At 40.4% G+C, this 15,000-nt stretch overlaps 1 protein-coding gene across 3 annotated transcripts in view; it reads right to left on the reverse strand.

The window, feature by feature from the left end:
• LOC121875052 overlaps nucleotides 1–11,520 on the reverse strand; it is a 131,683-nt gene extending 120,163 nt beyond the window's left edge. For 2 of the 3 annotated variants that reach the window (XM_042379402.1, XM_042379400.1), the window contains exon 1: nucleotides 10,694–11,520. The gene's annotated coding sequence lies outside the window, so the exon portion shown is untranslated. The remainder of the gene's footprint in view (nucleotides 1–10,693) is intronic. The other variant, XM_042379401.1, reaches the window with a different exon arrangement.
• Nucleotides 11,521–15,000: the final 3,480 nt, after the last annotated feature.

Genomic DNA, 15,000 nt, shown 5'->3' on the forward strand with positions numbered 1-15,000 from the left:
ATAAGTGGTAAGATTATATGTTTGTCTCAGTTAGGTTGCCGCAGGAGCTCTGGGCGCCGCACCAAGATAAGGCAACATTTACTTTCAACAAATAAAACAAAATAAGCAAACAGAGGGCTGTGGGCACGCTTGATAATCTTCACTCGCCTTCCACAAAATATAAAGCACAAAGGCCTCGTACAATCTAATACAAAGAGCGAACAAATTTGGGAGAGTTGGATAACATTCTAAAGTATTTTTAGTCATTATATAAATTCTAACAATTACCTGACTTAAAGATGCGCTGTACCAGAGGCGGACGCGACGCTGGCTGCTCTAGTGGACAATGACGGTGGGTTTATGTGGTATGTGGAGCAGGTAATGTGGGTTTATGTGGTATGTGGAGCAGGTAATGTGGGTTTATGTGGTCTATTGTGCTATGTGGAACAGATAGAGGTATATTTAACATAGAGTCCTCACGGTATATGGAGCAGGACAAATATCCTTCCATCAGTACAATAAATCAGTTTAGGAAATTTACACACACACACACACACACGCACCATCTGTAACAAGAGGCGAAACGAAACGAAACACCCATAAAATAATCAATATAAATACAATAAACGGAAGTAATATAGTGAGACATTCCTATAAGTTATCACCACACTACTGGATAATATATACCATTATAATGCTATAACACCTGGACGACTGGTTGATATAAAATATTCATATACCTGTATTATATATAGATTACCTTGGCGCCTCATTTTCAGTACATAATCGCTAGCTTCAGTACCAGACTTAATCTTTCAATATAGAATTATTAACGTGTTTATTATGTCACCATACACAACACCTGAGGCACCTAATGGCTCAGTCACACCTGGGGAAAAAAATATTTGTTCAATTTTTATCCTGCAAATTTCAACTCCCCCAAAATGGTTTTAGTTTTAGGGTGAAAATATTGGTTAGAGGTTGTCAAGAATGAGGGTGTTAGTGCAGGCTGTCAACAGTGAAGGTATTAGTGCAGACTGTCAAGAATGAGGGTGTTAGTGCAGGCTGTCAACAGTGAAGGTATTAGTGCAGGCTGTCAAGAATGAGGGTGTTAGTGCAGGCTGTCAACAGTGAAGGTATTAGTGCAGGCTGTCAAGAATGAGGGTGTTAGTGCAGGCTGTCAACAGTGAAGGTATTAGTACAGACTGTCAAGAATGAGGGTGTTAGTGCAGGCTGTCAACAGTGAAGGTATTAGTGCAGGCTGTCAAGAATGAGGGTGTTAGTGCAGGCTGTCAAGAATGAGGGTGTTAGTGAAGGCTGTCAACAGTGAAGGTATTAGTGCAGACTGTCAGGAATGAGGGTGTTAGTGCAGGCTGTCAAGAGTGAAGGTGTTAGTACAGGCTGTCAAGAATGAGTGTTAGTGCAGGCTGTCAACAGTGAAGGTATTAGTACAGGCTGTCAAGAATGAGGGTGTTAGTGCAGGCTGTCAAGAATGAGGGTGTTAGTGCAGGCTGTCAAGAGTGAAGGTATTAGTGCAGGCTGTCAAGAATGAGGGTGTTAGTGCAGGATGTCAACAGTAGGTATTGCAGGCTGTCAAGAATGAGGGTGTTAGTGCAGGCTGTCAACAGTGAAGGTGTTAGTGCAGGCTGTCAAGATGAGGGTGTTAGTGCAGGCTGTCAACAGTGAAGGTATTAGTGCAGGCTGTCAAGAATGAGGGTGTTAGTGCAGGCTGTCAACAGTGAAGGTATTAGCAGGCTGTCAACAGTGAAGGTATTAGTGCAGGCTGTCAAGAATGAGGGTGTTAGTGCAGGCTGTCAAGAGTGAAGGTATTAGTACAGGCTGTCAAGAATGAGGGTGTTAGTGCAGGCTGTCAAGAATGAGGGTGTTAGTGCAGGCTGTCAAGAGAAGTGTTAGTACAGGCTGTCAAGAGTGAAGGTGTTAGTGCAGGCTGTCAAGAGTGAAGGTGTTAGTGCAGGCTGTCAACAGTGAAGGTATTAGTACAGGCTGTCAAGAATGAGGGTGTTAGTACAGGCTGTCAAGAATGAGGGTGTTAGTTCAGGCTGTCATGAGTGAAGGTGTTAGTACAGGCTGTCAAGAGTGAAGGTGTTAGTGCAGGCTGTCAACAGTGAAGGTATTAGTACAGGCTGTCAGGAATGAGGGTGTTAGTACAGGCTGTCAAGAATGAGGGTGTTAGTGCAGGCTGTCAAGAGTGAAGGTGTTAGTACAGGCTGTCAAGAGTGAAAGTATTAGTGCAGGCTGTCAACAGTGAAGGTATTAGTACAGGCTGTCAAGAATGAGGGTGTTAGTACAGGCTGTCAAGAATGAGGGTGTTAGTGCAGGCTGTCAAGAGTGAAGGTGCTAGTGCAGGCTGTCAAGAGTGAAAGTATTAGTGCAGGCTGTCAAGACCAATCCCAAAGAAGGGTGAAAGTTTTGGCATTGGTGACCGCGGCGAGGCAGTTGTGGTGATGATCGATTGCAGCCGAAAATTTAATGCCTACGGCGAGCTGCAGAGTATATGTGGCACCTATGTTGTGGTTTGTTCAGTGAGGAGTAATGCCAGCGAGTGAGGGTGGTGGTGGTGGTAGTGGGTGAGGGTGGTGGTAATGGTGGTAGTGGGTGAGGGTGGTGGTGGTGGTAATGTTGGTAGTGGGTGAGGGTGGTGGTAGTGGGTATGGGATGGTGGTGGTGATGGTAGTAGGTATAAATCAGTCTCTTCAAAACACACAACCTAACTTAACCCAACCCAACTCAAACCAAGTAGCAGTAGTAGTAGTAGTAGTAGTAGTAGTAGTAGTAGTAGTAGTAGTAGTAGTAGGAGGAGAAGAGTTAATGCAGGTCACGGCAGTAGAATTGTTCGATCCATTTTGCAAACAAACAAAAAAAAATAATAAAAGCACAAAAAAAAAAAAAAAAAAATGGGTATCCCGAGGTATTGATAACACACAGGACAGGCGGATATTTTTTGCCGACACAATGAACCCCTGGAAATACCACTGAATTATAATTTGTGATTGAATGTCAGGTCGCTTGCGGTTTTAAGGTTGAGAGTTGAACAGGTAGAAGAGGGAAAGTGGGGGAGGAGGATACGATGGGAAATATGTTGATGGGAAATATGTTGATGATAAATATATTGATGGGAAATATGTTGATGGGAAATATATTGTATTCATAATTATGGTGGAAAGGAAAATGAGGTTATAATGTGGAGAAGAAGGAGGAGGAGGAGAAGAGGAAGAGGAGAAGAAGAAGAAGAGAAGAAGGTAGTGCACAGTAGCAAGAGAGGAGGAGGAGGAAGAGGAGGAAGAGGAGGAAAGAGGAGAAGGAGAAGGGGGGGGGGTAGTGAGGCGTATAAGTGTGTGGCCGCCTTAGAGCTCCCCACAACTTGCTAAACAACTCAACAATCTGAGTTCATCATGACTCACCCTCACTCATAACTGCTGGTGAGTGTCAAACCCCCCTCACCCCTCACCCCTCACCCCCTCACCCCTCAGCCCCTCCCTCCTGACAGTCCGAGTCGCCACACCACCACCACCACACCACCACCACCACCACCACACCACCCTACCACCACCACCACCACCACCACCGCCATACCACCACCACCACCACCACCACCACCACCACCACCACCACCACCATTCCACCACCACCACCACATTCCACCACCACCACCACCACCATACCACCATTCCACCACCACCCCTAACCCGTTATCTTCACCAGTGGACCGTCCTGCCAACACGACGGTTCTGCCACCAGTTCTGTTTTATTACCACTAGCCCAGACTGCCAACACAGATCTACCGGTATTATTCTGACAGGGCTGCTGTTTTTCACCAGTGTTCATCTACCACACCACCCACTACCACCACCTCTCTACCACCCACTACCACCACCTCTCTACCACCCACTACCACCACTCTACACCCACTACCACCACCTCTCTACCACCCACTACCACCACCTCTCTACCACCCACTACCACCACCTCTCTACCACCCACTACCACCACCTCTCTACCACCCACTACCACCACCTCTACCACCCACTACCACACCTCTACCACCCTACACCACTCTCCTCTACTCCAGCCATCACAGTACCAGACACTAAACGAACCCCGAGTTAAGAATAGCGACACCAAAACAGGACATCGCACCCCCCCTCCACCCCGTAAAAGAAAGATTCGAACTGAGGGCTGAATGCAATTAGTGTTGAATTTCATTATGAACCTGGTAATAGAGTTCTGAACGGCGTGAATCAGATACACCCAGACCATCAGATACACCCAGACTATCAGATACACCCAGACTATCAGATACACCCAGAACAAGAACGAGTACACCCAGACTATCAGATACACCCAGACTATCAGATACACCCAGACTATCAGATACACCCAGACAATCAGATACACCCAGACTATCAGCTACACCCAGACCATCGACCAATTTCTCTTAGTGTCAGGGTCGAGTGCCTGTCATGTTAGTCAATACAAAAAAAAATCCGCTTTTCCTGAGTTGGCTGATAAATGAATCACGTTTTTTCGAGTGAACTTAGGTTAGGTTAGGGTAGGTTAGGTTAAGTGTGGGGGTGGGTTAGGTTAGGTTAGGTTAGCTGTGGGGTAGGTTAGGATTTTTTTATATATTTCGTTTCCTTCTATATGTTGATTTACGTAAAAGTATCAAACGCAGCTTCGGTTGAATTCTGAATCGACATTTTTTATCTAGTGAGTGTGTGTGTGTGTGTGTGTGTGTGTGTGTGTGTGTGTGTGTGTGTGTGTGTGATGTCATTTAACTCAGGGCAAATATCCTCGTATTTAAAAGGTTAAGACTCATGGGACTAAGTCATTGCACCCTGGAGGTTACGTTATAGTACTCAAGCGGTGAAGATATTGTACTCAGAGGTCTCACCTATTGTACTCAGAGGTCTCACCTATTGTACTCAGAGGTCTCATTCATTGTACTCACATTTCCTTTATGGAGGGGAGGGAGGAGGGGGGGTTACGTATCTATAGGGCTTACGTAAGACATCTATAGTTACTGAGAAAAGATATTGTTTTAGTAGCAGCCCCGGATGAGTGTGTTCGGTTAGGTTAGGTTAATAGAGCTCACTGCTAGAGGTTGTACTTGTGGCCACACTGCTGGAGGTTGTGTTTGTGGCCACGCTGATAGAGGTTGTATTTTTGGCCACACTACTGGAGGTTGTGTTTGTAGCCACTCTGCTGGAGGTTGTATTTGTGGCCACACTGCTGGAGGCTATGTCTGTGGCCACACTGCTGGAGGTTGTGTTTGTGGCCACACTGCTGGAGGTTGTGTTTGTGGCCACACTGCTGGAGGTTGTGTTTTATACAGTCCTTGTATCGTTTCACCGTACCGGCCAAGCCTCTGTGGACCTACTTAACCTCACCATAAAAGATGAGTACTTGGCCTGCGGCGTTCAGGGATCCTGGCAGCCTACTTGGCCAGTCCAGCAGAACGTTTGCTCTTGATTGCCAATGTCTCGATGTTTGCTGCACTGACTTTTCTAACATTTCCAAGTCCGGCCAACGGATAACCCTAAATGGACAAAAGAGGGATATTCTGGATAACCTAAATAATCAAGTAGATTTCACCAGTCTGATGTGCCTTGATCGTGTTCACATCTCACTATCATCAACATCACTGTAGATCTTTTTAACTGTGTAGCAAGATTGGTGTTTTCTTGATGAAGAACTTTCCCCATGGAGTCTCCCCAAGTGACTGACTGGTCTTCTAAGACTCTCATTTGTCTCTCTGTCATGTGATCCTTCGTTGGAGAGATGAGACTTCACTGTTTTATGATCTTCTTGATGTTCTTCCTCAGGGTGTTTTCCTTCTACCTCACCTGTTTGTTATTATTGACCTGTGATGAATCCCGTATTACGAAATGTGAAAACATTGTTGAGTTGGTGCTTTGAAATTTACAGTGGAAAGATGAATTAATTGCGAAATGAATTTAATAACATAGTTCTACCTGGCGGGGTCAATAATGGTAACCGCTTTGACCTGAATTAATTTATGATACACACACACACACACACACACACACACACACACACACACACACATACACAGAGTATTGGAATGCATACGTGTACATGCTCCCGTGTTTAAAGTTGCCGTGTGACTTGTCTAATATTTTTCTCCTTCGACCTCTTGAGCGCCTCGCGGTTTACCATGAGTACTGAGCGGTATTCCATGAGCTCTGCGTCTGGCTCAATACTATTCAAATGTACACACACACGCCTACACACACACACGCCTACACACACACACACACACACACAAACGGCAATCTGACTTATTTCGCCTAAAACAAAATCCATGAAATCGTAAATGACCTTGTGTTTTATTCTCAGACTTTAACTATTATTATTTCCGAAATGTGAGATAATCTATAGGTTAAACAACTGAGTTATAAAAGCAAGTTAAATAAAATAGTGGTGAGAGAAGATAAGATTAATAAATAATATAGTTTTTCAGGTATAAATATTAAGAGGATTGTCTGGTTTCGGTGTAAGTGCTTTAATTTTGGTCGATGGTCATGGTGTTCCTGTCATCAATCAAGGATCATATGTACATCAATTCTAGCCCCATAACCTCCTCCTACCCTTTCAAAATTTCCAATCCTTTACACATTGTAGTTTTGTGTTAGTATTATTATTATTATTTCAGACATTATCATCATTTTAGTATTACCATTATTATTGACATTCTTATAATCATCATGATCAGTCCGAATTATTGGTCCTATAAGAGCATGTCACACCTGTTAGACACCTGAATATAAGTGACAGAATAAAAGCTACAAGAAAAAACAAAAGACGATCAACATAGTATTTTTCCCATTAAAACTAACCCTATATTCCTTGTTTATCTTGACTCTCTTGTAGATTCAGTCATTTATACCCGTATATAACATTTAATCGGCTGTTAAATATTCCATCGATTTTAGACTTTTTGTCGAATATTATCTTAAATAGAGAGAGAAAAATAGGTAGTGATTTCTTATACTTTGTTTTTCTCTTCACTTCTCCCTTCTCCCCGAGGAAAAATTACAATCAGGATTCATAAGTTTTATTTTTCAGGAAGTCAGACGAAAAATAATATTTGGGGTAATTGATTCAGATATCTTTCTCTCTCTTTCTGTCTCTCTCTTGTTTCTTTCTCTCGTTCTCTCTTCTTTACCGTCTTTTTCTTCTTTATTTTCTTCTTTCTCTAAATTATCTTCTTTTTCTTCTTCATTTTTTCATTCTCTTCTTCTTTGAAATGTTATTCCTTGTCGTTTTCTTTGTCTTCTTTTTTATCCTCTTGTTATCTTAGTCCTCATCTGTTTCATATTCTTCTCGTCTTCTTTGTTTACACCTTTTTAGTGTCTCTTTCTCCTCCTCCTTCTTCTTAAGTTAACCACCAGATGGCACTAACTGACCAAGTGATAAAAACAAATAAAACAAAAATAAAACACAGACCTAAATCCCTCCTTATAAAACCATTGACTCGCTCCAAAAAAGTATCTATACGATTTTAGGCGAAACAATATGACACAACAGACGAAGGATTTTGACAACCCTACCGAGACAACAGGAGTCACAGTGTTCATTCTGAAATTCATCGATCACCCCAAGTAGAGATATTTTTTTGAGTGACTGTTCTTGATCACAGATAAACTTTCCACATTATTACTGTCACATTAGAGTCATATCTTTGCCTTAATTACCCACAGATAATAATAAAAAAAGTTTTATCTTCGAATTCCATTACATTTTGACTATTTTCGATTTTTGGTGGGGAAGGAAAGGGGAAGAGGCGAAAGGTAAGCAAGAAAGAATTGTTTAGAAATTGACTTCAAGTTTTGGAGTTTTCAATATTACAAGGAATTATTGGTTGTGGGGGGTAGGGGGAGGGGTTATGGGGGTAAGCATAATACAATGAAACCTCTGTTATACCAAGTGTCAGGCAGATGTAAAACCTCAATCTAACGAACAATAATAGATATGAAAATCCGTTATATCGCAGGTCCATTATATATGAAACCCCCCCCATTTAACGGATTATATAGAGACAAATCCGTTATATGGAAGGTTTCACTGTATATTCACTTTGATATATATCTGACGTAAAAAAACCCCTCTGATTATGGGTAGACCTTTTGTGTGAACTAGGCGTTGTTAGCAAGACAACCATGTCAAATTGCAAGGCTTGATGGTCTAGGTGGGTCGTTATTGGAGAATCTGGAAGGGAGGGGGGTGGGGGTGCAATTAGTCCCAAATCCTCAGCAGGAAGGGGTCGAGTAGGTACTTGTAGTTTCGAGGATGACACACTTCCTTGGTAGTTATATAACACTACAGATATATAATGATGGGCTATAGTCATGTTCGTACTGGGAGAGAGAGAGAGAGAGAGAGAGAGAGAGAGAGAGAGAGAGAGAGAGAGAGAAGAGAAGAGAGAGAGAGTCGTGTATCTATAGCTTTAAAGATTCTTGCCGTGCCAACTTTGAACACATGAGCTCTAAATATATATATATATATATATATATATATATATATATATATATATATATATATATATATATATATATATATATATATATCCAGGTATAATACGAACTGAGGTGCATCAGACAGGTATACATGTCTACCTACCTAACATACCTGAATATTTGTAAATGGTCAACTCTTAATTCAGACCCACAATTGTTGGCTCAGTGACAAACTACTGTATAAACAAATGTCTTCTTTACACACACACACACACACACACACGTTTCAAAAACATTATCCAGATAACTTCGACCTCCTAAGATGTCCTTGTGTGTGTGTGTGTGTGTGTGTGTGTGTGTGTGTGTGTGTGTGTGTGTGTGTGTCAGCCGCCCATCACCGCTCACTTGTTGCTGGTTGTAATAATACTCTACGTGGCTATACGGGACGGCCTCTCCCCACAGTACTTAAGAAATCAATAGTACGCATCATCGTCCTCCTCTCACCTCTGGGTCGAACTTGGCAACTTGGTTAGGTTAGGTTAGGTTAGGTTAGGTTGGGTTTGGTTTATTTACATTAAGTTCTGAAATACAATATTAAAAAGGATTTATGTGATAAGAAAATATTACACATACACATACACACACACACACACACACACACACACACACACACACACACACACACACACACACACATCCGTATTTTAATCAGTGTGTCATGTTAACGTTACCACAACATCAGCTATTTATTTTTATTTTTTTTGCAAACATATATACATTCACATCAACACAAATGATGAGTTTCATCCAACAACAACAAGTTCACGTGATAGAAATTTCATACATAAAACCAATTCTATTTTTTATTTTGACAAACTAAACCAAAATACCATAATAAAGTTGAGGTAGTAACAAAAAGAGAATTTCACCCGGGGAAAAAATAATAAAAAATCCCACATTGGACCAATAATGCACCAAACATATGTAGTTAATTTATATTGCAACATGTTCATTCAACACAGATAAATCACCAACATTCTGTAGCTTAATTACATTCATAAAAAAATAAAAAATAATCATCTATCAATAACACAACTTTAATTTGTAGGTGTGTGTGTGTGTGTGTGTGTGTGTGTGTGTGTGTGTGTGTGTGTGTTGGCCGAGTCGTTGGTGTTGTCAGCGCGGGTGGGGTGATAAATCAAGAGAGAGAGAGAGAGGCAGCAGGCGGTGTGACTCCCCACCCCCTCTTCTTCCTAACGCTGCTACGATATCGAGAGAAAAAAAAGAACGCTAGAACCACGATTACTACCCCGTCGCTACAGATAATGGAATTACCGAGAGAGAGAGGGAGAGAGGGAGGGAGTAGAGAGAGAGAGAGTAGAGAGAGAGAGAGAAAGGGATAGTGGGAAACTTTAATTAACTTTACATTTAATTGTAGTTCTCAGAAATTAATTCCCTCCCTTCTTGAAACAATTTTTTTTTTAACCCGTGTTTACGATTTTTTCTTGGAACTGTTAACTGTCCTTTCCTCTACTGATGATCTATGAGTCTCTATGTTGTCTTGACAGGTGATGGATGAAGGAGTCTCATTATCATCGTATGTGAGTTGAAGAAATCTAAAATGATTCATGATGTTGAAATGACATGTTGTCCCCCCCCCCCTTTACACTGAGCCACATTCCAACTTATATCCCTCTAGTAAACAAAGTCCAAAGGTCAATTAACATACAATAACAAAGACTATAATTCGTGTGCTGTTTAGGACCATAATTAATCCATAAGGAACTATTGTAATGTCAAAATGTACGACAGTATGGATCACACCTTCAGGATATAATACAACAACACAGGATGGATCACACCTTCAGGATATAATACAACAACACAGGATGGATCACACCTTCAGGATATAATACAACAACACAGGATGGATCACACCTTCAGGATATAATACAACAACACAGGATGGATCACACCTTCAGGATATAATACAACAACACAGGATGAATCACACCTTCAGGATATAATACAACAACACAGGATGGATCACACCTTCAGGATATAATACAACAACACAGGATGGATCACACCTTCAGGATATAATACAACAACACAGGATGGATCACACCTTCAGGATAGTGTTCCCTTCACCTGGTGTGGAATACCTGCAGGAGTGAACGAGTATCCCTCCAGCAGTAACACCAAGAGGAACTTACCAGAGGGAGAGAGGGTGTCGGTGTCCTGGTAGAGGGGAGGGTGGTGGTAGGTGGTGTCCTCTCAGCCTCCTGCCGATGGTAATCCACAAACTTACGTTCCAATAAAGTAGGATTTCTGCGGCTTGGATCCCGCCTCTGATAGCTCCTTTGGGGTCCTCGGCTGGACTTCCCGAGGTGGGGGTCCTTAACGCCTAGGAAATGACGCTCCTCCTCAGCAAAGTGTCTTGGCGGTAACTGAGTCGTTCAGTGTGTGTGTGTGGAGTGATCGATCACAACAAACTGTACAACTCTTACTGTCTTATCCGAGAACTTAGTGAAGAGTTAGTCACTTGAGGTCAAGCTAATGTGTCAAATTTGGCTCCGTTATTTGTATCACTTCCAACCAAAAATACAAATTCAAAACAAAACAAAAAACAAATCACAGTATATCGCTTAAAAACTAGCGAGCAGTACAAACAGGGTCATGTCAGAGGTGAGAGCGAGTACGTGTGTGTGTGTGTGATTGTGACAGGGTGTTATACCCGTGCCCTACTACCACCACCACCACCTGTTGCCCCGGGCGAGCTGACCATTCACCAAATGATCTGTCATCACGATGATATTCACTCCTCTGCAAAATAAACAACAAAGGATATCTGGTGTTCGTACTCAGCAAGGACACTGGATAGCCAACATTGCGTCACTGTCGGTCAGAATCGGGGGACCAGAGTACAAGTTGAACGGCCCCTGTAGGCGAGTGAGAGAGGTTGCAGGGGGGGAAGGTGTGGCAGAGCGGTGCGCAGTAACACCCTCTCACTACGGCAGCCGAGACCACACTGAACTACCTGGGTCTGGCTGCTGCTGCTGCTAGTGCCACTGTCCATGTTCCACCTCCCTCCCTCAGTGCCTCCCACCTCCACCTCCAACACTCGCAACACGCACAATTTCACTCGCCTTGTAACTCTTTTAGTCTCTCTCTCTCTCTCTCTCTCTCTCTCTCTCTCTCTCTCTATACACCCTTTCTTCCTCTGTTATCTTTACACTTACCATCTCGTGATTCATCTGTAGTTGTTCAGTGTTCAGACTCGTTCAAATTTCGCTGTTCTCTGTTCATCGTCCAGTGTTCTGTAATTAGTGTCCAGTGTTCAGTCGCGGTCAATGTTCAGTGTATAGCGGTCTCTCTCTCTCTCTCTCTCTCACACACACACAGTAAAATTTATCGTCATATATCAATTTACTCTCACTCAAAGCCCGAGTCCATTGGCAAAGCTACAATGGGTAAATTAAACACACACACACACACACACACACACACACACACACACACACTGCGATAAAAGTACAGCTTGTGTTGTGACCTTTACCACCAAGTCCACTCAATGAGGAATTATTATTATTATTATTATTATTATTATTATTATTATTATTATTATTATTATTATTATTATTATTATTATTATTATTATTATTATTATTATTATTATTATTATTATTATTATTATTATTATTATTATTATTATTATTATTATTATTATTGTTATTGTTATTGTTATTGTTATTGTTATTGTTATTATTATTATTATTATTATTATTATTATTATTATTATTATTATTATTATTATTATTATTATTATTATTATTATTATTATTATTATTATTATTATTATTATTATTATTATTATTATTATTATTATTATTATTATTATTATTATTATTATTATTATTATTATTATTATTATTATTATTATTATTATTATTATTATTATTATTATTATTATTATTATTAATTTTATTAATTTTATTGTCGTTGTTGTTGTTTTTATTGACATTGTTGTTGTTGAAATTATTATTATTATTATTACCACAAAATGTAGTTCTACTAATATTGGCTGTGTGAGTGTCAATCTCTATACATCTTATACAAAGGGTGAAAAGGGCTTTAATCTTGTTCATGTGTACAGCGTGTTGTTCCAGTGGCTAATAAGGGAAGAACCGGCTTTTGAGGGAACAAATTTACCTCTGGATTTATACTTTGACAGAAGTATCAGACATTTTGTTCATACTTACGTGAAAAAAAAAAATTACATCGCTTTTTCTTCTTTGTTATTAAGCTGTACCTTGTGTGTGCTTCAGGCTGGATCTGTTTATAGTGTGTGTGAGTGTGTAATAATAATAATAATAATAATAATAATAATAATAATAAAAGGTTTATTAAGAGTTGCAGCCGGTGGCTGAAAATATACAAACTTACATTTTATTTAGAAATAATGATATGGGTTGAATACCTTTACAGGTCTGTACCGTACATAAATCAGGAGTTGTTTATTATTTTAACAATAGATGGGATGATGCTATTCTTATATCTATCAGTGCGGGCTCTTATGGACTGAATTTTGTTGTAGTGGCGGACTGCGCGAGGTGGGCGGGGGACTGCAGGTGGCAGTAGGTGGCAGTAGGTGGCGATGACGAGGATGGTGCAGTCGTCCACTGTGTGTGTATGTGTTTGAGATAAGGTCATCTACTCCCTAGACTTGTCAATTTGTGTGAATGTTAATGTATATAGAGACTGGTTCTCTTGACATGATATGTTGCGTTACATTTTTCATTCGTTTCTCTTATCCCGAAGGTAAATTATCAGTGTTTATCATTATACCTTCCAAGACAATGTTGAATTAAATTATAGGTCAACAAGACAATCGTTATCATTCTATAATTACTCGTTGTTTGGACTGGTTGAGTGGTTGTATGACTCACTACTGCACCCTGAACTCTGACATAAAGTCAAGATAACAAGATACTGACCATCGTCCCTGAGCCATTCCTGTTTTAAGTGTCAAGATAACAGGGTAGGATCACTGGCAGCCTCTCGTGCAGGAAGATCAGTGAGTGATAACACCTGGAACAGTAAAGTTATTATACCTGTACATTGTTTTTGTTGATGATGTTATGTGTACTAATATTCTTACAAGTTATTTCAAGTACATAGACATCCAATCATAGACATAACATTCTAATTTAAACTATATTTACGTAAATCTAATTAAAAAAAGTTACATTTACGCTTCTTAATATTTTTTGTTTTTACATGACTTGGAAAGAAGAAATAATTTTATTGATTCCTTATATCGTAGAGTTATTGTACAGTTTAATGAGGGACGCCCAGTGGAGGCTAGAAACAGGGCGAGCAGCTGGGACCTTATTTGTTTACATCTGAGTAATATCTGGAGACGTCTTTAAGTTGGTTCCTCTAAATAATCTATCTGTGTGTCTGTCTGTCTGTCTGTCTGTCTGTCTGTCTGTCTGTCTGTCTGTCTGTCTGTCTATCTATTTGTCTCTTTCCACGCTAGGGTCAATCATTTGGATTTGATGTTATGATAATTATACATCAGGTCGTCCTTGGTAATAATTCGGCGCTGATATATTTCGGACAACATGGAACATTGATTAAGATCACATGTCAGTAATATAGGTCAGGTAATGTTAGGATCCCTCAATTACTGATAGAATGATAACAACATTTTCACAAGAGAGAAGAATGACTGTCACTTACCTATCCTAATCATTCACCAAGTACTGTATGGTGATTGGGTAGTTTTGTTTGTCTTTTCTCAAATTAGCATCCATAGTTCTGATGATACGCTGGTTTTAATAATTTAACAGCTGTTAGACCCAAACCCAGGATAAATACTGGTTAAAATCAAACAAAGGTCAAGGTCAATGGAGGTCACTCTACACTAGCAGGACTTGAGGTTAATGTTTTCTTGCATTGAATACGACATAAGCACAACAACTCACAGGTATCATACAATCTTTACCCAAAACATCATTGGTGTTGCCTTGGTAATAACTCAGAAAAGCATACTTCTTCCTTAACATCTCAGGTCAAAGGTCCACAGGTCAGAGGTCATGGACGAATAATAACTTTTACTCTTAATTCTTCCTTAGCCTCAAAGGTCAGAGGTCAGAGGTCATGGACGAACATTACCTTTTATTCTTAAGTGAGGTTGGAAATATTTTTGGTGAGGTTAAGTTAATGAAAAACTGAGACGACAAGATGAGGCTCGCGTTTTCTTTCACTGGAGACCATAGAAACCTAACCTAACCTAACCAAACCTAATCTAACCTAGCCTAACCTAACCTAACCTAACTTAACCAAACCTAGCCTAGCCTAACCTACCCCGGCCATTGACATTTCGCCACGCATTGTTCTCTGAGCGACGTTTCATTTACACTTTCTTTGTTTCCTCTGTCAACTATGAGTGACTCTATGCCTTCTGCTGTGTGATGGTAACTTTCCTGATTGGCCCCGAGTGTATAGAGACTCTCCT

Source organism: Homarus americanus, unplaced genomic scaffold (assembly GCF_018991925.1).
Source record: "Homarus americanus isolate GMGI-L3 unplaced genomic scaffold, GMGI_Hamer_2.0 scaffold60615, whole genome shotgun sequence".
NCBI classification, from domain to species: Eukaryota; Metazoa; Arthropoda; class Malacostraca; order Decapoda; family Nephropidae; genus Homarus; species Homarus americanus.